Source organism: Polypterus senegalus, chromosome 3 (genome assembly GCF_016835505.1).
Source record: "Polypterus senegalus isolate Bchr_013 chromosome 3, ASM1683550v1, whole genome shotgun sequence".
NCBI lineage: Eukaryota > Metazoa > Chordata > Cladistia > Polypteriformes > Polypteridae > Polypterus > Polypterus senegalus.
The window spans coordinates 29502561-29529055 of NC_053156.1; the positions used below are offsets into that span (position 1 = coordinate 29502561).

At 39.1% G+C, this 26495-nt stretch overlaps 1 pseudogene; it reads right to left on the reverse strand.

Moving 5' to 3' along the window:
* Positions 1-600: 600 nt before the first annotated feature.
* LOC120524965 overlaps positions 601-26495 on the reverse strand; it is a 79534-nt pseudogene continuing 53639 nt past the window's right edge.

The following is a 26495-nucleotide window of genomic DNA, read 5'->3' on the forward strand; positions in this document are numbered from 1 at the left end:
GAGAGAGAAAAACATGTGGCCTGCTTGTGTGGGTCAGAGAGTGTGGTTTAGAAGTGAGCTTTGAAAGACTTTAATTTGGAGAGATGGGAGTGGAGTGTCACAGCAGGAACGTTTTGCCTTGTTTTATAACATCTTCAGTTTTTCTCTCTTAGACTAAACCATGATGATTAATTTCAAACATCAGGTATTTTTATATAACCATTCTCTTTCTTGTCCCTTTTTATTACCTTCTGGGCTGTATATTAACATTTCAAGACTGGGGATAAATCTCTACAAAGCATATTACAGAGTTGCTATATGTCTTGCCTGCCTACTGGCTTGGGAAATGTAACCCTTGTGTTTTTAACATTAAATCTCACAGTTAAGTCTCTATCTTCTAGGGATGATAAATTAATCATAATAAAACTTTAAGCAGATGTTTTGGTATATCTAAGCAAAGTTAATGAAATAAAACTTTTGACTGTGATCTGGGAGGTCTGAGCTTCAAAATGGAACTTCATGTTTTAGATTAGATTAGATTATTTATTTATAAAAGTACATTTAAAACAACAGAGGTTGCACCAAAGTGCTGTACAAAGAAGCATTAAAATAAATGCAATGCAAACAATCATACAGAAACAGATTAATAAAACAACCAATTAAGACATCTCCCATAATCCCATTATACACATTTAAAGGCGGAAGAAAACAAGTAGGTCTTAAGCCAGCTTTTAAAAACCTCAATAGAGGATGAAGACCTCATGTAGAAAGGCAGGTCATTCCAAATTCTAGGGACAATAACTGAGAAAGCTCTGTCTCCATAGACTTCAGCCAAGATCTTGGAACTACAAGGAGCAGCTGTCCAGATGACGTCAATGTTTTTGGAGCCACATAGGACTGAAGGAGGTCACAGATGTATTTTGGAGTGAGACCATGAGAGGCTTTAAAATATACAGCAAGATTTTCAAATCAATGCGACATCTCAATGGTAGCCAGTGGAGAGAGACTAAAACGGGGAGAGATATGATACTTTTTTCTATATCCAATTAAAAACTCAGCTGCTGCATTTTGAACCAGCTGAAGGTGTGACAGAGCAGATCTGCGAAGTCCCACATATAAGGAATTACAATAATCAAGCCGAGATGTAATAACGACATGAATTACTGCTTTCAAGTCCTTCTGTGAAAGAAAGGATTCTAGTTTAGAAATTTGCCTCAGTTGGTAAAAACTAGACTTTACTACAGTGGAAATTTATTTTTAAAAACTTAGTGACGACTTGAAAATGATACCTAGGTTTCTGACGTCATTATGAATCATTGCTACCAAGGAGCCTAACTGAGTGTCAATTTTAACTGCAGATGTTGTAGGACCAAAAATAACAACCTATGTTTTATTTTTGTTTAATTGTAAGAAATTTTGTGCCATCTAATATTTAATATCATCAAAGCTTTTTTACAGATAAAGTGATGTCAGGACTGACTTTGAGGTACCGTATAGCTGTATAACATCAGAATAACAATGATAAGCCACATTGTGTTTTTGAAAAATGGTCCTCAGGGAGAGCAGATAAAGGGAAAATACAAAAGGAGCCAGAATAGAACCTTGTAGGATACCTTGTGTGAGAGGAGCTAGCTGAGAGAAGTTCCTATTTATGTTAACAGACACAGATCTACCTTTAAGGTACGACTCAAACAATTTCAATGCACAGTCTTGAATGCCTGCTTCATCCTCAAGCTGTTTTAACAGGTGTGAGGGTAAAATATCTAGTGGATAATTGGAAGGTTTCATATGCAGGATTATATCAGCTAGAAAAGAGGAAATAGATTGAAAGGAAGTAAAATTGCTGTGCACTGGCCTTAAAGGGGCTGGTGTCATCCTACAAAGATCCACACCTGGAAGAGTAATGCTGGATCAAATTGCTTAGATTTACTTTATAAAAAAAATGAGAAAAAGCTCACAGGTCTAAGGAAATTTCCTAAGAGTATATCAAGCAAACATTGAGCATAAGGTACACTGTGTCAGCTACTAGTTTACATAAAATTGGGAAAATATAAAAAAAAAAAAACGTAAAACAAAACTCAGTATGTGGCACAATCTGCCAGCTATGTACATCCAAAACGGAAGCTGGATGATTTTGAGAATACACCTTTTTCAGCTTTGTTACATTATGCTAAATCAACCTGAGGAACACATCTGGATGAATCTCTACAAACCAACTTGTATGTGGCATGACCTGTTACTTGGTCAGGTCTAATATGCAAAACATAGGACTTGCATCTCCAGAACATGTTTGACCGTTTAAAGTTATATTTAGTTTCATTACAGTTTTTTCTTTTTAAAAATAATAACATGCCAAAATTCTTTGACATTGTTAAATAATGTACGATCAATTCGAATTTCACATCAAACTAGAGAAAAATGGTTCCTTTTTTTGAATTGATTAGCATTTTTTAAAAATTAGCAAAGAGTGACATTAATGTTTTTTTCAAATCAAGCATTTTCAGAAAAGGGTAAAAAGGAAGATGGAACCTAACCTCCCAACTTTATGTATAAGAAAATAGGCCTTGATAGGATGCTCGTCCATTGTAAAATACAACACTTATTTTAAAGCTTATTGAATCCAGAGCCATGAAGCATTTAGACAGCAGCACCTATCACTACACAACATGCCTCTGACTGGAACTGACTATTTTACATAATCCTGAGATATCTTGATCATCTCATGAAGATATCCATGATAACTCCATCCTCGTTGTGAACCTTACAAAACTATTTTATTTTCTTTCTATTCTGGGCTATGCTCAATGATTTCATTGAGGTGAACACCTGAATCAAGAGACTTTCTCCTCTGCATTAGACAAGAGATTGACCTCCATAGTTGTCTGCGAATGTCGTCACAGATAAAGATGTAGAACAGTGGATCTAATACGTTATTGAGGCCTGTCAACCCATAGCAGAATCGGTACACAAGGAAAAGTTTTTGTTCCAGGAGACATTTATCGGGTGAAGAAATAGCTGAAGAACTTATAGGTGCCAACCAGATGGTAGGGTCCAAACACCACTACAAAGATAAGGGTGATGGTACAGAGAATTCCCATAATCCTTCTGCGTTCACCCTGAGTCACCGATGGAGAGGAGCGCAAAGCTGATCGAATTTTCACAGAGGTAAACCTACAAGAAAAAGATGTATTCATTAGAATCAACTTTCAAATCAAAATAAACCAATGATATTGTGAAGAGCATTTATATCATTCTAATAAAGTATGTCCCAAAAGACATGTGTTTCCCCTGGCCTTGTGAAACTACTCTGACAGGCTCATAGAATTAAACCAATTCATTCTCAAGCAGAGGAAACTCTGTGGGGGACCTAATTAGGACTTCAGAATTCTGAAGGCATTAATAATGTAGATCCAGAAGAATTCTTTCAGCTTAACAGTGAATGCATACTCAAGGACACCAGTGGAAATGAAGAGGAAGTGTATTTAGGACTAAAGCCAGAAATCACTTCTGTACTCAGAGTTGTGGGAATTTGGAAAAAAAAAAAACTACCATGGCATGGAGCTGAAGCAGAAACTCTGACCTTAACCTTGAAGAAGTACCTGCATGAGATATTGGAACAGCTTAGCTATTAGCTAAACCAGCAAGGCTGATGTACTGAATGGTCTCCTCTTGTTTGTCATATTTCTTAGGTTCTTTTGTATATATTGTGGAGGACTGCCGGCTTCCCAGGCCGGTCAGCACCCCCAGGCCGACAGGAAGAGCTCTCCCGACAGCAGGATCGTGCCCCGAGGTCCAGCAGGGCCTTATGGACTCTGTAGTGTTTATACGCAGCCCTGCTTGATACCTTGGGGACCACCAGGAGTCGCTGTGGGGGGACTTGTGGGCTCTGTTGTGCCTTATCACCCGGGAGTACGTCACGGTCACGTGACGGGAAGGAATGGCGTGCTCCCAGGGTGAAGTAAAAGACTGATTGCCCTGACCCGGAAGGAATAAGGAACTGTGGACTGCTGGGACAGGAACACCTCTGGGTCAGGGGCTATAAAAGGACGGTGCCTCAGTCCAGACACTGAGCTGTGCTGGGTGGGAGAGGAGCAAAGTGTCTGGGCGAGGAGGAGTAGTTTATAGTATTGTTGGAGAGTATTGTGGTTATTGGGAGTGTGAATTACATAGTGTAATTGTATGAGTAGTGTGGACGGTGCTTGGTGCACTGAAGAACAAAATAAAAAGTATTGGACTTTTACCTGGTGTCTGGAGTTGTACCTGAGGGTTCAAGGGAGCACTAGTGCCCCCAACTGCCACAATATGTATATTTAATAGGGATGAAACATTATACAGTAGGTATCCCACAACAAAATTCACATTGTGATTCAGGCTTCATGATACAATATTCCAATGATATGAAATTTTCATTGAATTTTATTTGAAGCAAAAAAACAAAAAAATAAATGAAAACTATTGATTTAGCACAAAGTGGCTCAACAAACCTAATAATTTAGCACATTTATACACATTTGTGATCCACCTAAAGCAGGATTGAATGTGCAATAAATCTTTTCAACAAGATATGATTTCTCTATTTCATTCCATCTAGTAAGTACTGCCTTTATTTTTCATTAAATAACTGCCATGTTTAAAAACAGGGTTACACAGTTCCATTTTTTTCTCTTTGGTATGTATTGGTTAGAGTCAAGGCAGGGGGGTATCAAAAAAAAGTCTTGTTAAAGCCCAGGAGGCATCCCTTGTGTGGTTTTGGCCTATAGAAGAGATAAGGTTATTGAGATAAGGTGGCTGGACAGGTCTTAGATTCTTAATGTGACCAAAGAGAATTTCTTGGCCAAATTCCATGACCAAAAAAAAAAAAAGGGGTTTGCTATGCTTAGTTGATCAATCAGGACCTTGGCATGTGCTGTTAGGTATACCTGATCTTGCTTCCAGTGCTTTGGGAAAATCGTACATTTCTCTATTATAATAAAAAAATCTTGGGAGACGAAACTTTTTATCCTGCAACGAGACGTGATCTTTTGAGGAGACTTTTTGGAATGAAGTCCTGTGAGACGGAGAGTTTCAACACGAGATTCTTTCAAGTCACGTCATACTTACAATCTTTGGAAGCGATACCTGCAAGATGGTGACTTTTGCCATTAGATCCTTTCAAGTCACACCCTACTTACAACCATTTTCAAACAAGACCACGGTCCTCTCACCTCTCAGTCTTGTGAATGCTTTTGTCAGACACACTTTTTACGCTCTCAGCTCTTATAAATTTTAATATTTTCCTCACTTTAAGTTCCCAATTAAAGAAGAAGTATTATGTCCAAATCTTATTGAAGAATTTCATCACAAAGGGTTATCAACAGAAGAAATGAGTACGCAGGCAATCCTGGCACCTAGAAACAAGGAAGTCAAATGAATTTATGTCAAAAATGTCGATTGGTAACACGACAAAATGGTTAAACGCGTATCAATGGACTACAGTATGTTGAAACAGTTGGTAGTGATCGTGTGGAAGATGAAAACAACAACTTACAACATAAGAAAGACTATCTACAACCGTTAACACCATCCGGTTTTCCATTACACAAATTACTGTAGAAAGAAGGATGTATCCAAGAAAGGTAATGTAGTAAATCTCCTGCGGATAACATTAGACACCAAAGGAGATCTTGATATACCATTCATATTGAAACATTAACAGTTTCCTGTTAGAATAGCTTTTGCAAAGACAATTAACAAATATCAGAGCCAAACATTTGAAAAATTCATTTTTTTAACAGTGAGAAACAATGAATTGCAATCAAGGGCAGTTAAATGTCGCGTGGATGCAAATGTAACACTTCACATGAAAATGAAAATCTGTTTAAATTGTACATTCACATCCCCATAAGTGAGCGGCAGAACCACAAATAGGCTAGCGCGTAGCACTGGCCAGGGTGTTGGCGAGTGAAGCAAGCAGGGGGCAAAGCCCCCTAATGCTAATTAAAGAGAAAGTTCTTTATTTTGCTTGATTAATTCATCACTTGTATTTTAGTTTTAAGTGACCTAATATATGCTACAAATATCATCAATGTATTTGGGTAATAACAGCATGTTGAATGAGCATAATAAATGATTGGAAACCTTTCAGTTCATATTTAATGTTCTTAAATATTGATTTAAGACACTTTCACGTTTACAGTTTCTTTACTTTGAGCCAACTAGTGATGAGAGAACCCCACAGAATGGACCTGATGTCAGATATCAGTAGAATTTCTGTCCGAGCATCAAATGAAAACCAACACACCTATACCTTAAAACCTATTCAGTTAATTCTAGTGTAGTTTAACTTAGAACACAGGCTAATAAAATTTTACCTTTTCTATATATAAATATCTAGAAAATAAATGAAAACTGAGAAAATCTCACTTTATATTTCAATATCATTTCTGAACTGTTTATATAAATATTATTACTGTTCCATTAATTGTTTTTTATTTATCTAAACCTTACATCTAATTTGACAATTTAAATCCTGTTATCATAAGAACTTTCACTAATAATCAGTTCTTTTTTAGTATTACTTTTTATTTTTTTTTACACATTTGTATTTTATGCGCTGGTTTCTGTTTATTGTATGCACATTGTATATATTTAGTGATGCTGGGTACAACAGCTAGTTAGTCCATAAATCAAGAAAAGACGATAGTATCCGTTTTAAAAAAATCTTCATGTGAAATCAGTGGTATATTTCAGTATACAATTTAAAAAATTACAGGTATATTTTTACATTTTTTTGTTATGCACTGTATCAAGTATAAAAAATATACTACGCCAAATAAATTTATTTGACAGTGCTAATAATTAAGTAGAGAGACACCAGGTTCTTCTAAAAAATCAATTAGTTCTCTTATGCAAAATTACTAAAAATAACATAACAAGCGGGCACGGTGATGCACTGGTAGCAATGCTGCCTCACCAGGGTTTGCATCGCGGATCCTCCCTTTTTGGAGTTTGCATGTTCTCCCGGTGTTTGTGTGGGTTTCCTGCAGGTGCTCTGGTTTGTCCCTACTTGCCAAACACATGCAGGTAAGGCAAATGGAGTGTAGCGTGTGTTTGGTGTGTGTGTTTGCCCTACAAGGGACTTGTGCTCTGTCCAGGGTTTGTTTCAACCTTGCGCTTTAGGGCTAGCTGGGATAGGCTTTAGCCCAAAAACCCTGGTCTTATATAAGGAGGTTAGAAAATAACATTACATAACATAACAATCTCAAAACTGCCTATCTGTGGGCCAGAGAGAATCCCAACATGGCTGGGAACAAGTCAGGGAAAGACTGAGACATTCCATCACAGGCCAAACTCATTCTCACACAGCCACCAACTTGGAATAGCCAAATACATAAACACACACATCTGTGGGTATGTGGGAGAAAAAATGTTCAAACTCCAAGCAGATAATATTAGAGAATAACATTTGAACCCAGGATATTGTCCCGCTGTCCACTGTGTCTCCATGATTCATATAATAAATACGTACTACTACTACTAATAATAATACTAAGAATAAGAATAATATGTGCATATTAAATGTACAAACCCTAGAATGAAGATTGGCAGCACAAATCCAAACACGATAGTCCCAATCTTGAATATGGCATACTGTTTTCTAACCGGGTAATTTTCCAGACAAAGTTCTTGGGCATCGTCATACACTGAAGGGTACAGACCAGTCAAAATAAGTAGAAATATGATGAGCCAAACTCCAAGGCTGATGCCAAGTGCCATCCGAGCTGTGCGTACTTTATTAAACCGAAATGGATAAACTATAGCTGTGTACCGGTCTAAAGCAACAATGGATAAGAACACAATGCTAGCATAGAGGTTAATATAGAAGAGAAAACCCACAAAATCGCAAGCTGCCCTTCCATAAGTCCACTTGTGATTGTTCTGTAGGTAAATGATCCACATAGGCAAGGTAAGGAGTTGGAGGCAGTCAGACACAAGTAAATTGAGAATGAAAGTATTGAGAAAATTGCTAGTACGGAGAAGTTGGTAGAGCCCCCACATGGACAGAAGATTAGCTGGAAATCCCAGGGTAAAGACAATGCTGTAAATTACTGTTAATCCAGTCTGATCGCTGGAAAAATCTATAAAACAGGTTTTATTTGAATCCATCTTATCAAAATCACATCTTCATTTTCAAAGACCTCTAGAATATCTTCTCTGTTGATAACCCATATTTCATTATGAAAAATCTTGCAGTCCACTTCAGAATAGAATAAATACTTTTGATAAAAAAGGAGCTCTTCAAAAAAAAAAAGAGGGAAAAGATTTGTTTTTTGGGCAAATTGGGTGCTGTTTTTTGCAAAAATGGTTCCAGTGCAAATATTCTGTCCAGATTTTTCAGCAATCTTCATGCAGTCATCAAGGTCCTGGGCCTGAAAACAGAACATTCATATCCATGAACAAAGGTTTCAAGTTTCATCATAATCTATTAAATTCATTCATCATTTAAAATGTTAACCTACTGTCTTCAAAAAATTCATATAGCCTCTCCGAATACACAGCAGCATTCTGAGTTTAGGATTTTGATTGAATGCTAGATCTTAATTAATTAGCAGCTCTTTTTACTGTCATAAAAAAGACCTAATTATCAATATAACATACAACCAATGGTGTTTTCAGCATGAAAAGTTTGGTTGGTCGACATGGACCTGGGAGAGAGATGCTGCAATGGTGTCCACAGACTGAATGAAGAAGAGGAGCCATCCTCCTTGGGTGTGTGTGTGTGTATGTGTTTGTGGAAGAGAGGGAAATATTGCATTTCACATTTCAGCAATTACAACCAGCGGGGATAAAATGTTTGCCAAATAATGCCATAAAAAATGAAGACTTATCAACATATTACTATGCATTACAGTATTAACCACTAAAGGACATCAAACTCTCAACACCGCAAGTGGAAAAATAAATTAATATTAATAATTTTTGTTCAAAGAGCAAAGTGCAAAATTATATTTTACATAAGAAATTGTTGTGATTCGTGATAATGATGATGACTACTCCAAAACAGAGATTTGTGCAAGTTCACGCACCCGTTTAAACAACGTCACACAAAAAGCAACCAATAAGTTGCTTAAAGGAGCATTAGCCATCAATCCCCAAGGTATAACTGTAAAGTTCAGGCTGCATGTGCTCACAACTGAGCAAAAGTACGCTAAGAATACAGCAGTGTGATCCTGCAGCCCAGAAACACACAAGCAGCTCCAAGCAGAAAGAAAATTTCACATATTCTAAAATGAAAGATTTTTCTAGATTGGAAACTGCATTGACCATGTCACAACTAACTACTAAGTTGACTTTGCTATATACATTTTAATAGTATGTAAAATTAATTACAATGAGTTTACTGCTTAATTTTTTTACAATTGCACCATCTGCTGGGGATGGGGTGGCAACAGCGATCAGTGAAACAGGCAAGTTTCAATTTGCGTAGTTTCTTGAAAATAATGCCTAATTAGTTTTACGGATAATTTAAAAATTTCAAAATTAGTAAAGAGTTTTTTTTTTATGTTTTCTTTTGAGTGGAAAGCAAGAAACACCACTCCCTAAAGCCTTGGTCACACTTTCATGTTTCATGTGTTCCTTTCTGTAGCTGTGTAAAGCATGGATTGTACACCACACTGGTAAAATCAGTTCCATTTATACCTCTAACTCACATAACCATAGTGAAGTGAAGTTTGTTTTTAGAAAATGTGACATGCTGTACATTTTTCACATGAAGACACACTAAAATCACCATTGCGCAGATTACTATGTGTTTTCTCCTCAGGAAAACTTATTTTAATGAGACGACATTGCTGAATCCCCCAATGTTTCCTGACAAGCTCCTTATCTTAGTTGATGATATTCAGACTGCTTGCAATCCAAGTATAAATCATATTCAGAGGGTCCTGTTAATGCTCCGTTCATTACCTGAATTCTTACTCTGGTGCCTCAGAATATTCTGTACATACTATAAAGCAGATATATAACATGTGCAGAAAAGTAGATAAAAGTGGAATAAGGCAAGGGAATTGGAACTAGACTTTAAGTTTTTGTACAGTGGAGCAAATTGGCAAGGGAGAAATGATATAGGTATAGTAGTATCCAAAAAACTAAACCTTAACCCTAACCCTAACCCTAAGTCTTGTGAGTGGGGATAGAAGGAGTGATACTGTGATGAGCGTCAAACTGGGCCTTGGTGACACTGCAGTTAATGTCATTTGTGCATATGCTCCTCAATTGAGCTATAAAGAAGAGGAGAAAGATGTTTTCTGGACACAAATGGATGAAGTGCTTATAGCAGTTGTGGTCCCCGGCCGGGGCTGGAGCCCGGCCGGGACGCCCAGGAGGAGGAGAGGAGGGCTTGTGCCTCCTCCAGACTGCGAGGGGGCGTCCGTCCTGGTTATATAGGGGACCACGGGTACAGGGCTTGGAAGCCCAGCCCTGTAGGAACCCGTGGTCACCGCCAGGCGGCGCCCCGATGCCGGTTTACCCTGTGTGGTCTTTGGCCGGGGATGGAGCCCGGCCGGGCGCTGGAAGACCGGAGGAGGGCGTGTACCTCCTCCAGACTGAGTGGGGGCGTCCTTCCTGGTTAGGCAGGGGGCCTTGGGTACAGGGCTTGGAAGCCCAGCCCTGTAGGGACCCGTGGCCACCGCCAGGCGGCGCCCCGGTGCCTAATTATCCCGGGAGCCCGGCACTTCCGCCACACCAGGACGTGCCGGGGGGAAGATTTTGTGTGGCGCCCGGAGAGCCGCCAGGAAAGCAGCCGACACTTCCGCCACGCTGGGGCGTGGCTAAGGAGAAGAGGCCGGAAACACCTGGGGCTCATCCGGGGCATTATTTAAGGGGCCGCCTCCCTCCAGTCAATGGGAGGAAGCGGACAGAGCTGGAGAGAGAGGACAGGAGGCGGCCAGGAAGGCACAAGTGACTTTGGGCCCTGGATTTTGGGGGATTCAGTGCCAAGGGCGCTGAGGTTGTGAGTGCACGTGATTTGGACTTGATATTGTAAATAATTGTAAATAAACAGTGTGTGGTGCAAAATATGTCGTCCGTCTGTCTGTGCTGGGGCCAGCGTTCACACAGTATAAGACGAAGAAAAGGTGATTGTTGGTGGCAATCTAAATGGACACGTGGGAAAGAGCATAGAGATGATAGAGAGGGTACAGAAAAATAGGGAAGGGAATTTAAGTTAAAATACCTACATTATTATTATCCCAGCAGTACTGGGAGTAGGGCAAAAAGTACACATTCTGGTATGCCACTCCATTTCAGGGCTCAAATACAGAGTCAAGCAGAAAAGAGTGTGCTGCATGCAATCCGGTAACAGAAACATATTAATAAAGTATCTGTTTAGTTTTCATCCAGCCATTTACTATAAATATGTTGAAACAGTGTAATTGGGTGATGCTGAGGCCAGTGTACATACTGGAGAAAGAAGATGGATGTTATTTACTTTATGACACATGAAAGATTAAAGGTATTTACAAAACACAGCAAAATTCTCAAATTATTGGCTGTGTTTGCGGTCAGTTTCCTGAAAGTTCATTTGGGCTTAGGATTTAATAACAATTTCTGGCAATCCAAATGTGCAATTTTTCGTACAAAAGAAGAAAATGCAACTCAAATAATGCGCTGCTTGTAACACATTACATTTTATAATAAGTAACTATATAACATATTCAATTACTTTGTTGAAGGACATTTGCCAAAATTATTTTTTGTTTTGATTTATTTGACTTCTGTTTCTAGTTTTGATGTTTTGATTTCTCAAAGAACTCTCTGGCTTAAAGACCTCTGCTGTGTTTTCTCAAGTTTCTCTCCACAATATATCATGGTTTGTTTTTATTTCCTGGTTAGTTACTATTATTATTTTTTGTTATTTTTCCATTGATCACAGTAGGCTTTTTGATAAAACATTTAAAAACTTGTTTTGAATAAGTAATGTTTCCCTGGGTATTTTTTTTTTTGGCAAGACTTCAGTTTGGATACTGCAGAAATGCATGTATTAGGCCTACTTATTCACTCTTATGTAACAAGGCCTTAGCAGCGGTTTATTTTAATGTTAGTAATACTTACAAATCATCAGTGAAGTGTTTATTGATCTGTGCAATGTGGTCTACATAAAATTACTTTTGAAATAGCCAAAAGAAATATATCTCTCTTGATATTGCATACTTCACTATAAGAAATGTGAATCCTTCACATTCCTAAGTTACTTCACCAACAGTTCCAGCTTAATATGCCTGCCGTACTACACAGAAGAACCTATTTACTGATGTTTTATACATGCAGCACCAGAACAAGCCTTTATTAAGGTTTTGTTAAATAAGAGTGATAGAGCAAGAGATGCATTTTACAGTACCTAAACATTTTTTTAATGAAAAGCAGATAAAAGTAGATAAGAAAAACATCATTGATGTATATGTGTTGTCTTAATAGAAGATTTAGAAGCAATTCAATATATGTAGACATATTAAGATTTCAACAACTGATAAAGCTGATGGAATTGAAAAAGGAACCATAAAAAACTGACTTTGCAAATGTTTATTCAGCAAACAATGTACAGATATGCCATTTCTTTCTGTGGCAAAAGTAAAAGAAAAAAAAAAAAAAACTTGGCTCTAATAGCTGGTGTTGAAATCTCTGGCAGAAATAATCTCAACGTGTTACTGTCTAGCAGTCTGTGATGTCAACCGAGAGAAAGTGTTTCCCACTCCTACATATAGAATTCTTTGAGCTGTGTGACATTTGAGGGATGTCTTTTGTGCGCAACCCTTTTTAAATTCCCCCCAGCAGCTCAATGGGATTCAGATCCAGGCTCTGATTTGACCATTCCAGAACCCTCCATATCTTTCACTTCAGCCATTGCTTGATGGATTTACCGCCATGTTTAGGGGGTCATGGTTGTGTTGCATGGTCTGCTTATAGCTTGAGCTTCAGACTTCAGACAGCTGCTTTCACATTATCCTCAATTACTCTCTGGCAAAATGAAGAATTAATAGTAGATTCTATAATAGGGAGCTGTCCAGGCTCTGATGCAGTAAAGTATCCCCAAACCATAAAAGTTCCACCACCATACTTGAACTCAGAGAGCTCTGTTCTGTAAGCATGGTGACAACACACACTTCAACAACAAAGAGCAAACCAAGCTAAATGTCCGAGGTTTAAATAAGGCAGGTTCAGAAAAGATTCTTTCTAATGACATTCTAATCACTTGCACCTGAAGTATCTGAGGTAGTGATAAATATGGGGATCAATTTACTTTTTCCACATTAGAAATTTGCAATGGATTTCAAAATGTAAATGTGACACGATGTTTGGTATATCAGTTTTATTTATAGATACTGTTTAAATGAAAATTTAATTTTCATATGTCCACATATATGTTAAAAAAGAAAAACCTTTTCACATAGCAGGTACGTTTCAAAAAGTGCCTGGTTCTCCAGTTCATACACCGTTGCAAATTCAATGACATCAGCTAACAAGAGCTAAATTGGTGTGTAAAGTAAGTAAATATAGCAAATAATCTAGCCTAACATGATTCATACGAGATTCATAACCACATGCTGTAGATACAGCATACTTGGTATGGATGCATTCATAGGAATTGTAGCATTTATTGGCTAAATGTTGTATACAATACTTGAATACAATAATAAAAAGGAAGCAATCAAAACACAATTTATCTGCTAATGATAAATATGGTGTGTTTTGAGTTTTTTCAGGAAAAGAAGATCAACATTAGAGGTAAAGTAATTATACTCATTAATCATCACACCTGAAATTGCCAATGAGTTTTATAATAATTACATGTAAGTAAGAATTGGCAGAAATAGTTGCCCTATGTAAAAATAATAAATACATGCAAACAAGTTATGATGTACTTCAAAGAAGTTGCATTATGTTAGATTTGGAACTAAACTGTGATTGTCCCTCTTTCATTTTTTTCTTCTTGAACTTTAAACTCACTTGCAGTTGCCATGACAGCAAGCCATGGACATAAAACGGTAAAATAAGAATTTTCTGTAATAAAGCTGTAAGTGTTTACTTACAGCCTTAGTGATGAAAAGTAATAAAATTGCCAAAAGCAGGACTGCTTTGCTGTTATTTGATTGAATTACTGCTTGGAGCAAAATATCTAGCTTCTGAAGGACTCTATCTATCTATCTATCTATCTATCTATCTATCTATCTATCTATCTATCTATCTATCTATCTATCTATCTATCTATCATATATTGCCTTTCATATCTATCTATCTATCTATCTATCTATCTATCTATCTATCTATCTATCTATCTATCTATCTATCTATCTATCTATCTATCTATCATATAATGCCTTTCATATCTATCTATCTATCATATAGTGTATTTCATTTCTACAGTATCTATCTATCATATAGTGCATTTCATATCTATCTATCTATCTATCTAAGTACAAACTAATATTTCCCTCATTCATAGTACATACAACTTTCACTATATTTCTCAAACCTGAGCCACAGTCTTTGGCTCTGTGTACTAATTCTCAACCAAGGTGTTTAGACATTCATATGTCCACATAAACCAAAAAAAAAAAAACTCCTTCCTTTATGATCCAGTGTCAACATTAGCTTCCTTCTCTTTTTGCATTAACTTTATCTGAGTTTAGTTTCTGATCTTTTTTACTCTTTGTAGTAGACTCACTGTTTCCTATGTTTTGGTCTGTAGCAAAGGCTTTGTCACCCCCTAAACTCTAAAAAGAGTTCATGTGCTGGGCCTCAAGCAACATGTGTAGCAATTAGATATTTGTGTTGCTTTGAGGCCAGACTCACTAAAAGACAGCAAGAGAGGCAAGACACAAAATCAACATATTTGTGTTGCTGAAGAATTAACTGATCACTATCTTTTAACAGGTCTATTTATAGTTGAAGGAGTGACTTACCATGTCGAGAGTCAAAGACTGTTACTATAGTACAGACGCTGAGAAAAACGTACATAGGGAGCACAGAGTTTGCTCATCTTTAGTGTGCACCACTGAAATCTCTTCTTGCATCCTTAACACCTTAGTATAAACTATCACTCACATCCCTGGAGACATTAGTAACCAGACAAGACTTAATTATGACTTCATTAATGCTTTTTCCTTTTGTTTCAAAGGCTATTACAATCTTTGATGAGACTTCTAATGTATTAAGATCATCTTCAGTGAGCTGAGTGCTGAGTGTTGTTCAGTTTGCTTTCTGGTGCAAGTGTAATTAAACTATAATATTTGCTGCTAAAACTTTGTTTTTGGTTGCCACTATGGGGCCCTGCAGTACTTTTTAAATATTTTTTCCTGTTCTTGTAGATGCATATGAACAATTTTCTGCTGTGTTTTTGGTTAAAGATATTTGTACCATATAAGCATGAGCTGAAACAAGAGTGGTAATTTCAGTATATATTTAACCAGTATTGTCACCATTAATAGTAAATCATTAAATACGTTTTTCAGAGAGGAAAGAATTAAAGGAAAGAAAAAGAATCTAATTTAATCAGTTCCACCATGCATACACTGGAGAGCACCCAGGTTTGGAAGAACACAAGTATAAAGAGAACATTTAAAGAGGGGAGCTTTTAAACATGAAATAAAAAGAAAGACAAAGGCATAGTCAATTATTCAGAAAAAATAAAGACATATTTAGGATGGCGCGGCATGGTGGCACAGTGGTAGTGCTGCTGCCTCACAATAAGGAGACCTGGGTTTGCTTCTCGAGTCCTCTCTGCGTGGAGTTTGCATGTTCTCCCCGTGTCTGCGTGGGTTTCCTCCCACAGTCCAAAGACATGTAGGTTAGGTGCATTGGTGATCCTAAATTGTCCCAAGTGTGTGCTTGGTGTGTGGCCCTGGCGCCCTGCCTGGGGTTTGTTCCTGCCTTGCACGCTGTGTTGGCTGGGATTGGCTCCAGCAGACCCCTGTGTTAGGATGTAGCAGGTTGGAAAATGACTAACTAACATATTTAGAATGAAACTATGAAAAAGCATGTAAAAGTAACATTACAGTGCTGTAATTACACGAGAAATGTTTCAGTAAGCATAAAACAATTACTGTGTTTTTTACCTTAAAAAACATTGATAATTAAACATTTTTAAATAAAAAATAAGAAGGGCACAATCCATATTTTAAAAATGAGGACACTATTACTTTGATGTTGGTCTCTGATTAGGCTTTCTTTGATTAGGCCTTCCTCTAAGAGGCCTATATATGGAGGAGATCCCAGCTAATCAGGCATTGTTGCAAAGAATTAATTAATCATACCCAGGTATCCTTTAGAAAGACAATGAGAATCCCTAAAGTGGTGTGAGATAACAGGAACAGGAAGAGCTAGCTGGGTCAGAGCTAGAGGTGTGCAATCGATTTGAGGACCTCATGAAACTGGATGGTGACTCTGATAACTCTCAATTTCATAACAAGCCCCAGAAAGAGAGAAGTGGTTATAGTGGAGCACTCAGTTATTTGGGGTATCCAGGGTCTTATAAGGTTTGTTACTAGTGTGCAGGTAGGAGACTTCTCTAGAAGGATAGACACACTTCTGTCAACCATGATGGAAAAAAAATATATAAGGCTGCCAGTTCTGCAATTCAAATTTAAAGAGTAAGGTGATATGTTGAGAAGAACTGACACAGTGGTTTTGTAAAGATATTTATCCGTACCCCTAATCAGTTGAGGTTAGATTGAGAAGATTACAAAACTTAATGTGTAGCTCAAATCTTGGTGTGGAATAGAAGGGCAAAGGTTAATAGGACATTTAAGTGTCTTTAAGAAAATATGGCACATGTTCTGCTGCAATGCATTAAAACAAGTGAGTTACAGTTACATGTAGCCACACAGAATTTTAATATTACATCAATAACAGAAGCCCAGATAAATGCAAGAGTTGCATATTTGTATAACGTGGACAGGTATGAATTGGGATAGGCTTTTTAGTTAGTTGAGGAGTAGTGAAACAAGTTTAAAAGCATTTTGCATTCAATGCGGGGCAATTTCATTCCAAAATTAAGAAGGAAGAATAAATTAAAATAAATTTAGTAGCTAAATAAGGAGATAAAAGAGTTTTTGCAAAGGAATAAAAACATATGTATAAAGTGTGCAAGGCAAAATTTCCAGCACTAATCATAGGTCATATGAGAGCAATGGTTAAAAGATATTTTAGGAAAAGTTCCAGACATTTGAAAAAAAGGTTTGGAAAAAACAAAAGACAACACAAGGAGGTTCTCTTAGTATTTTATTAATAAAATAATGGTCAATGTGGGGGTCAAGTAAATTAGGAATATTACGGGTGAACTACAATGTTCAGACAGTAAAATAACAAGCTCTAAATCTGAACATTTTAAAACTTTTTCACATGTGAAGAAGTCAACAACCTCCCAGTTGTAACAGGGAACAGTGATTTGAAAAGTGTACTGGGAGGAGTTTAAATAGCTTGAAATTTAACATGTCACTAGGATCAATTAACAATAACCCACAAATCTTAAAATATTAGTGAATTAATATATATGCATTTTTTCAAAAATAACTGCACATTGTGGAAATTCTGACACATTGGAAAGTAGCAAAATGTTGTTTCATTGGTTATCTCATTGTAAAAACCAAGATGATTGACTAGATCCAAGTAACTGTAGGTCTTTAAGTTTAACATAGCTCACAGGTGAATTAATGAAAGCAAATGTTATGGGGCAACGTTTGAGCATTAAGTTGCAAGAACAGGTGTATTAGTGACCAGTCAGCATGGGTTTAGGCAAGAAGATTGTGTTTCACTAATACTGCCTCAAGTTTATGAAGAAGCAGGAATACATGTCACCACGTGTTGATGGGTACAAAATTTACTTAAACGCTAAAAGCAAAGGGTTATGGTATAAGTAGCATTTCCAGAATTTAGGTGGTATCAGTGTCCCTCAATGTTCAGTACGGGTCTTATTCAAATACCAATTAACAATGAACAAAAGTCAGATTTTGGCAAAGTTGTATGAAATGAAATTTAATGTAAATAAATGTAAAATATTACACATACAGTAGTAACTAGAAATGTTAGTTCTGAATACACAATAGGATGTTTGAAACTTTGAAAAATCATTTCATGAGATAATCGTGGGAGTAAACAAGACTGGTCACTGTCATCATCTTGGCAGTGTAGAGAACTATTTAAGATGGCTAACAGTTTGTTAGGTTAAATAGCACCCTAATGTATGCAGTACAAGTTAAGGTAGGTTAAGACATATAATACACTAGTCTCTAGTGGAGTACTGAGTACAGTTTAGTCTCAAACTTCCATATATATATATATATATATATATATACACAGTGGAACCTCGGTTTACGAGTAACTTGGTTTACGAGTGTTTTGCAAGACGAGCAAAAATTTTTAATAAATTTTGACTTGATAAACAAGCGATGTCTTGCAATACGAGTAGTATGGATACACTTTGTCTGCTGAGCATCATGTGATAAAAACTGAGCTGATGGTTCTTCTCTCTCTCTCCTTATCTCTCTCAGTCGCTCGCCCAGTGCGTCTCTCTCTCTCTCTCTCTCCTTATCTCGCTCGCTCGCCTGCCCAGCGTGTCTCTCTCTCCTTATCTCGCTCTCCCGTCTCTTTCTCTGGCAATCATCTCCTATTCTCCATCTGAGTCTGTGTGCCTCACTCATATAGTCAACATCCGTACGAGCGTATACTGTTTTCTACAGCATTGTGACTGTGTGTGTATGCGCTGTGAAGTGCAAGTCCCCATCTTGCTCCCCAAAACATGAAGCTGAGTCTCAGTACTTTAACACCAGCTTTATTCAGCTTGAAACAGCAACAGTGCTGTTATTTATTGTAGCAGGATCTTTAGAATGTTCCTTGTATGACCCATTGACGACAGGCGCTTATAGCATGTCTGTGATCTTTTTGGATGTGCTTATTCGGCGAACTGCTACAGCGCTGGGAGACTGCGATTGCTTTGGGATGGTCTTCTGCATGTTGTCCTGTTTGGTGGAATCCCACATGAGTTTAGAAACTCACACCAGCCATGATTCTTTTTAAAGGTAAAGTGCAGGTTAATTTGTATTATGTATTTTACTTTATATTTTGTATTAATCATTTTTATATGAATAGTTTTGGGTTGTGGAACGAATCATCTGAGTTTCCATTATTTCTTATGGAGACACTCGCTTTGATATATGAGTGCTTTGGATTGCGAGCACGTTTCCGGAACGAATTATGCTCACAAACCGAGGTTCCACTGTATATATATATACTGCTCAAAAGAATTAAAGGAACACTTTTTAATCAGAGTATAGCATAAAATCAATGAAACTTATAGGATATTAATCTGGTCAGTTAAGTAGCAGAGGGGGTTGTTAATCAGTTTCAGCTGCTGTGGTGTTAATGAAATTAACAACAGATGCACTAGAGGGGTAACAATGAGATGACCCCCAAAACAGGAATGGTTTAACAGGTGGAGGCCACTGACATTTTTCCCTCCTCATCTTTTTTGACTGTTTCTTCACTAGTTTTGCATTTGGCTACAGTCAGTGTCACTACTGGTAGCATGTGGCGATACCTGGGCCCTACAGAGGTTGCACAGGTAGTCCAACTTCTCCAGGATGGCACATCAATACGTGTCATTGCCAGAAGGTTTGCTGTGTCTCCCTGCACAGTCTCAAGGGCATGGAGGAGATTCTAGGAGACAAGCAGTTACTCTAGGAGAGCTGGAGAGGGCCATAGAAGGTCCATAACCCATCAGCAGGACCAGTATCTGCTCCTTTGGGCAAGGAGGAACAGGATGAGCACTGCCAGAGCCCTACAAAATGACCTCCAGCAGGCCACTGGTGTGAATGTCTCTGACCAAACAACCAGAAAGACTTCATGAGGGTGACCCAAGGGCCCCATGTCCTCTAATGGGGCATTCGCCATAGAATACCAGAATTGGCAGATGCACCATTGGTGCCCTGTGCTTTTTACAGATGAGAGCAGGTTCACCCTGAGCACGTGACAGAAGTGAAAGGGTCTGGAGAAGCCATGGAGAACATTATGCTGCCTGTAACATCATTCAGCATGAGCAGTTTGGTGGTGGGTTAATGATTGTCTGGGGAGGCATATCCATGGAGGGTCACACAGACCGCTACAGGCTTGACAAAGGCACCTTGGCTGCCATTAGGTATCAGGATGAAATCTTTGGACCCATTGTCAGACCCTATGCTGGTACAGTGGCTCCTGGTGCATGACAATTCCTGGCCTCATGTGGTGAGAGTATGCAGGCAGTTCCTGGAGGATGAAGGAATTGATACCATTGACTGGCCACCACACTTTCCTGACCTAAATTCAATAGAACCTTGAATATATAAAGTCAGCGTCAGAATACAGGCTATAAAGTAAGCGCTGTAATATATAAAGTCAAAACTTCAATATACAAAGTCAGCGCTGGAATATCCATCCATTTCCCAACCCGTTGAATCTGACCACAGGGTCACGGGGGTCTGCTGGAGACAATCCCAGCCAACACTGGACGCAAGGCAGGAACCAATCCTGGGCAGGGCACATGCATCATTTTCAAAACATTAACCGAACAGTGTTTTTTAAATTTATTTTTCTGAATACGTTTTTGTTAACTTAGTTCAGTTCAGAGTCGTTTCAATCAATAGATTTTGACTTTCACTTTATATATTCAGGAGTGAGTTTATATACTCCGATGCTGACTTTATATAATCAGGAATGACTTTATAAATTCCGACGCTGACTTTATATATTCAGGTTTTGACTTTATATATTTCAGCGCTAACTTTATATATTCAAGTTTTGACTTTATATATTCAGAAAAAAGTTTTGACTTTATGTATACCGACGCTGACTTTAAATATTCAAGTTTTGACTTTATATATTTGGGAATGACTTTATATATTCAAGTTTTGACTTTATATAGTCTGACGCCGACTTTATATATTCACAAAATCAATTTATTTGCCTGTTTGGCACCCCATAGTATATGTGTGTGTGTATATATGTACACATGTATGTATGTATGTATGTATATATATATATATATATATATATATATATATATATATATATAGTCACAGATGGCTGGGGTTCTTACCCGGCCGGGATGCCTAGAAGGAACCAGAAGCTGGCATTAAAAGCTTCCGGGTCAGGAGGACACAACCGCCCTGGAGCAGGAGAGGACCACGGGAAAGGAGGAGAGACTTTCCTACTCGTTGGCCTCCTGGGACCCACCACTACTTCCGCCACACTTGGCAAGATGGCGGAGGAACCTGCCAGGGACGCCCAGAGTGCTTCCAGGGCAAAGGGCAGCACTTCTGCCACACCAGGAAGTGCTGCTGGAAATTCATTCCCAGCCACCTGGAATGCATCCGGGCGAGAATAAAAGGGCCCGCCTCCTAACAGTCGGGGAGCTAGAGTCGGGAGAGGGAGCAGGACGAAGCTCCCAGGAGGAGATTGGCGGCCAAGGACTGAGTATTGAAGAGATTATTGGGGTGATTATTGCTTTGTGCATTATGTGGTCTCCGACTGGTGGTGTCCGGGCAATTCTCACAATGGCGCCCGAACAGGGACCTTCTGCCTGTTCCAAGGCAGGGGACCCCAAAAATACATTTTTTGTGAGCTGCCCGGTACCCCAGTCGGCCACACACACGTCCTGTAGGGAGACGGTCCACACACGCACCGCGGACATCCCGCGAATCGCCCAGTGGCCGTCAGAGATTCTCCAGAGAGCTGTCTTCCACCCGAGGGGACTGAGGAATGCCAGCCAAGGACAAGGAGAAGGGGATTCCCCAGCGTTTGTCGTCGCCGGAGGGACTGCAGTAGGCATAAACACTGACGGGTCCGGAGGAGGTTGCCTGGACTCATGTCACTGTCTGGGGTGTGCATATCTGGTCCGCGAAGCCAGGACGGCATCGCTAAAGGAAGGGGAGGATCCGCCACGTCTCCAGCAGCCGAGGCAGAGGGATGGCAGCGAGAGACGCAATTCCCTGGGAACATGGCCGAAGACCAGAAGTTCCGCCCCGTGACAGGCGAGGGATTGGACCGTGTGTGCCGGGTTCCCGTCAGTGATTGGTTAAAGACGGGACCGGCGAACGTCCATCCTGAGCAAGGGGAGGGTCCGGTGGAACCCGGAAGAAAGCTCCAGTGTATACAGCCGGTGAAGTAGGACCGATTTAAAGGTAAGTCCTCCACTGGCTGATACTGTATGTTTACCTGCAGCTCCAAAGGAATCGAAGAGGATGCTTCGGTTAAGGCAGATGGTGCAGCAGGTGGAACACGACCTCCGTGTCTGTATAGACAAGCTGGAGGGGAAGGTGGTCGCGTCACATCAGACCTTACGTCATGAGGAAGAGAGGCGCGACACTGGAATCTTTTGCCGGAGGATCGGGGCAGGTAGAGGTAAGTAAAACCGCTACCATAAAGGAAAAGGGAGGCGTGAGCGAACCCGTCCCAGGATCGCGTGGTTCCGGGGACTTAGTAGCTGCATCTCCGACAGCAGAAACGGAGCGAGGTGCTGATAGCTGGGAAGGGGTGGAACCAAGACGCCGGCTGACAAGTGCCGTGGGTCCTAGTGCCCTACCGCCAAAGCCAGCTTCAGTCTCGCGTCTCTCTGCAAGGGCTCAGACGGCAAGGGGTCTTTTCCTTTCTCGTAGGAAGACCCAAGCTGTCAGAAGGCCCCAAAGAAATAGGAAGAATCGAAGGGGGAAAGCCAGTTCTTCCTACAAAGGGAGACGTGAGCCCGTGAGCTCATGGAGCATGATATGTCATCCTCTGCGTGTGCAGAGGGAAGCTCCAAAGTCAGCAAGGGCGAACCCAGCATGTATCCTGATGAAGGGGAGTGGATCACACTGGAGCGGGTGCAGAGGTTTTGGCAACCAAGGTGCTGGTCAAAGGGGGGAGTGTTGGCCCTCTGTCAGATATAAACAAGCCAGACAGTGGCATAAGGGCAATGACTCCGCCCCTGTGTTTATTCTTATTTTTTTAGGACCAGGACCTGGGAGACGACAACTTATGCCCGCTTCGGCTACAGTGTACACTCGGGGGAATGGCCGCTACAAAGGACTGTTCTTCGCTGCCGATGAGGCAGTGTCACAGACAACTGGGGTTCTTACCCGGCCGGGACGCCTAGAAGGACCAGAAGCTGGCATTAAAAGCTTCCGGGTCAGGAGGACACAACCGCCCTGGAGCAGGAGAGGACCACGGGAAAGGAGGAGAGACTTTCCTACTCGTTGGGACCCGTGGCCACCGCCAGGGGACGCTTTAAGCCTCCTGGGTCCCGGGAGAACATTACTTCCGTCACACTTGGCAAGATGGCGGAGGAACCTGCCAGGGATGCCCGGAGTGCTTCCAGGGCAAAGGGTAGCACTTCCGCCACACCACCTGGAATTCATCTGGGCAGGAATAAAAGGGCCCGCCTCCTAACAGTCGGGAGAGGGAGCAGGACGAAGCTCCCAGGAGGAGATTGGCGGCCAAGGACTGAGTATTTGAAGAGATAATTGGGGTGATTATTGCTTTGTGCATTGTGTGGTGTTTGGGACTATGTTTATTTGTGAATGAATAAACTTGTGACTTTTATAAAGATGTGGTCTCCGACATTTGATTTTTGCTAATTCTTGCTGATTATTATATTTATTAGGCCACTTAATCTGTTTGATCTTTGATAGTCAAGCTGTGTTTAACGGCATTATGAACTGTGAGTGTATCTTGTTGACTGAAATATAACTTGCATTGAAATATGTGTAGGCTGGTGTTTGTGGTCTTGCAACAGAAAAAAAAAAAACTTGTACTAATATTATGTACAAAAAAGGCCAGAACTAAACAAAATAAAAACTGAAATTTTAAACACAGAACTAAATAAAAATAAAAAATTGTTGACTCCACTGAAAATTAGAACAAAATAAAAAATAAAATTAATTTTATAAAATAAAATTAAAACTAAAACTACAATTAATATCAGAACTGAAATATCACTGCACTGTGTGTGTTTGAACTACCCATAAACCATTGCTAATGTGTTGTATTGCATCAACTTCTGCCTGTTGCGATTACTGCATAATTTTCACATTTTTCAGTAGATCTGACTGGACCAGGAGATGGACAATGCAAAATCCATCCTTCCATCCATTATCCAACCTGCTATATCCTAACTACAGGGTCACGGGGAAATACAAAATCAAGATCATTAATTATAGCAAAATTTAATAGATAAATTATATAGAAACTACTAATCCAAATAAACAAGGGAGTTGCAGTAGCTAAATATTTTTGTTTCAAACATTTCCCTATTTAGCAGCCAGTCCTTGCTGATTTATAAAACTTGCCATCAAATTATATGGCTGTTTTATTAGTTTCAATTAAGGCAAAAAGCAGTATGAGGTCTCCAAGTGATCCACAAAACAAGTAAAAACCTTCATTACCTTGCCCATATAAGGCTTAGCCCTAAACAGCCAGTCCCTAAATACTACCTACAGTCCTAAAAATTGGATTCTACAAAGGAGATGATGAACAAAAGGCCTAAATGGCAAAACAAAGCAAACAAGTTTTAATGCACAATCCAAAGGCTAGAGCATAGTGTGTGTGTGTGTGTATGTATATATACATAAACTGTATATATATATATATATATATACATAAACTGTATATATATATATATATATATATATATATATATATATATATATATATATATATATATATATATACAGTAATCCTCGCTATATCGACCGACTTTCGCAGCTTCACTCTATCATGGATTTTATATGAAAGCATAACTAAATATATAACGCAGATTTTTCGCTGCTTCACGGGTTCTGCGGACAATGTGTCTTTTTACTTCCTGTACATGCTTCCTCAGTTGGTTTGCCCAGTTGATGTCATACAAGGGACGCTATTGTCGGATGACTGAGAAGCTAACCAATCAGAGCATGCAGTTAAGTTCTCCTGACTGAGAAGCTAACCAATCAGAGCATGCAGTTAAGTTCCTGCCTGCTGAATGCAGTGTTAACCAGGAAGTCTTGTCTCGCTCATTCAGCATCAACGTGTTTCGCTGTGTAAAGAGTTGTGCTCTTTTGTGTTTATCTTTGTGCATAGTCAAGCCCTTCATTATGGCTCCAAAACGATCTGCTACTGCTTCAGGGGGCGTGCCCAAGTGCAAACGTAAGATGTTAACGATTGCCGAAAAGGTAAACGTTTTGGATTTGTTGAAGGCTACGATTCTTTTTATTCAAAAAGTAGGAAAGGAATATAAGATCTACGGCCGCAGTGTCCTTTTAACCAAGATGCAAAACGAGTTGTAAGTGGATGTAATAAGGCAGTAGTTTGGATGGAATCTGCTTTAGGGATTTGGATTGAAGACGGCCAGAAGAAGAACAACGGCAGTGCTACACAATCGCCTGAAGTGGCTCCTTTATAAGGACTGTAACGCTCTCCTTTGTTGTGCAGTAAAATTAAACTCATTGTTATCGGACAAGTCATTGTGTCATTGTTGATGAGTAACCATAATTAATTTTCTACTTACAGTACTTAGTACATGTACGTACATTTAGTGTCACTGTACACACATTTACTGTATACTGTTTTTCTTGCGTTGTACGTATTTATTACTGGTGGCCTGTCTATTGTAATGGCTGTAACATATGTGATATCGGAGACACTCGATATCTTTAAAATAATATTTAGGTTTTACTGTATATAAACAGTGTGTTTATATACATAATTTCAATGAATCTTACCTAATATCTAAGAGAATACAAAGGGATTATGCTGTATAACTCTGCGGGGAATATTTATAAACAGTGTGGGAGAGTTTATAAGGGCTTAAAATATATAAAAATAACCATACAAACATATAGTTTCTACTTCGCGGATTTTCACCTATCGCGGGGGGGTCTGGAACGCAACCCCCGCGATCGAGGAGGGATTACTGTATATATTTATTTATTTTATTCATTTGGTGGTCTTCTGTAAAAAGCCATAAAGTATCTGTTTATCTATCTAGAATCTGTAAAACAGGGAAATAAAATATAATAACTATAAAATCCTCAAATAAGGCAATAATTACAAATGACTCCATACAAAACTCAATAATGAACTACTTGCTCTCTCTTTCTAGTTTTTTTGAAATGTAGATGCATATTTTATTATGCCTACTTAACATTTATCGACATTTATCTAACTCTATATTTATTGTTCTAGTATCAGAATGTAGTTTAAGTTAATTTGTTTTGATTTCAACAGATGTTTTTTTCATATTTTTGATTCTTGTTTTTTTTTTTTAAATCTTCGTGCCCCTCTTTTTGTCACTTCGCTCCCCCCTAGGAGGGTCCGCTCCACAGGTTGAGAAACCACTGGGCTAATTAATTATACACTTGTGATTAAGGAATTTCCGTAGCTCTGTATATCAATTAGTGCAACACCTACACTAAGTGTATAAATGCTTGATTCAATGGAGAAGAAAACAAAGGCAAATGAAAAAGATCATGGAAAGCATTAGAGGAAGAATGAAAGAG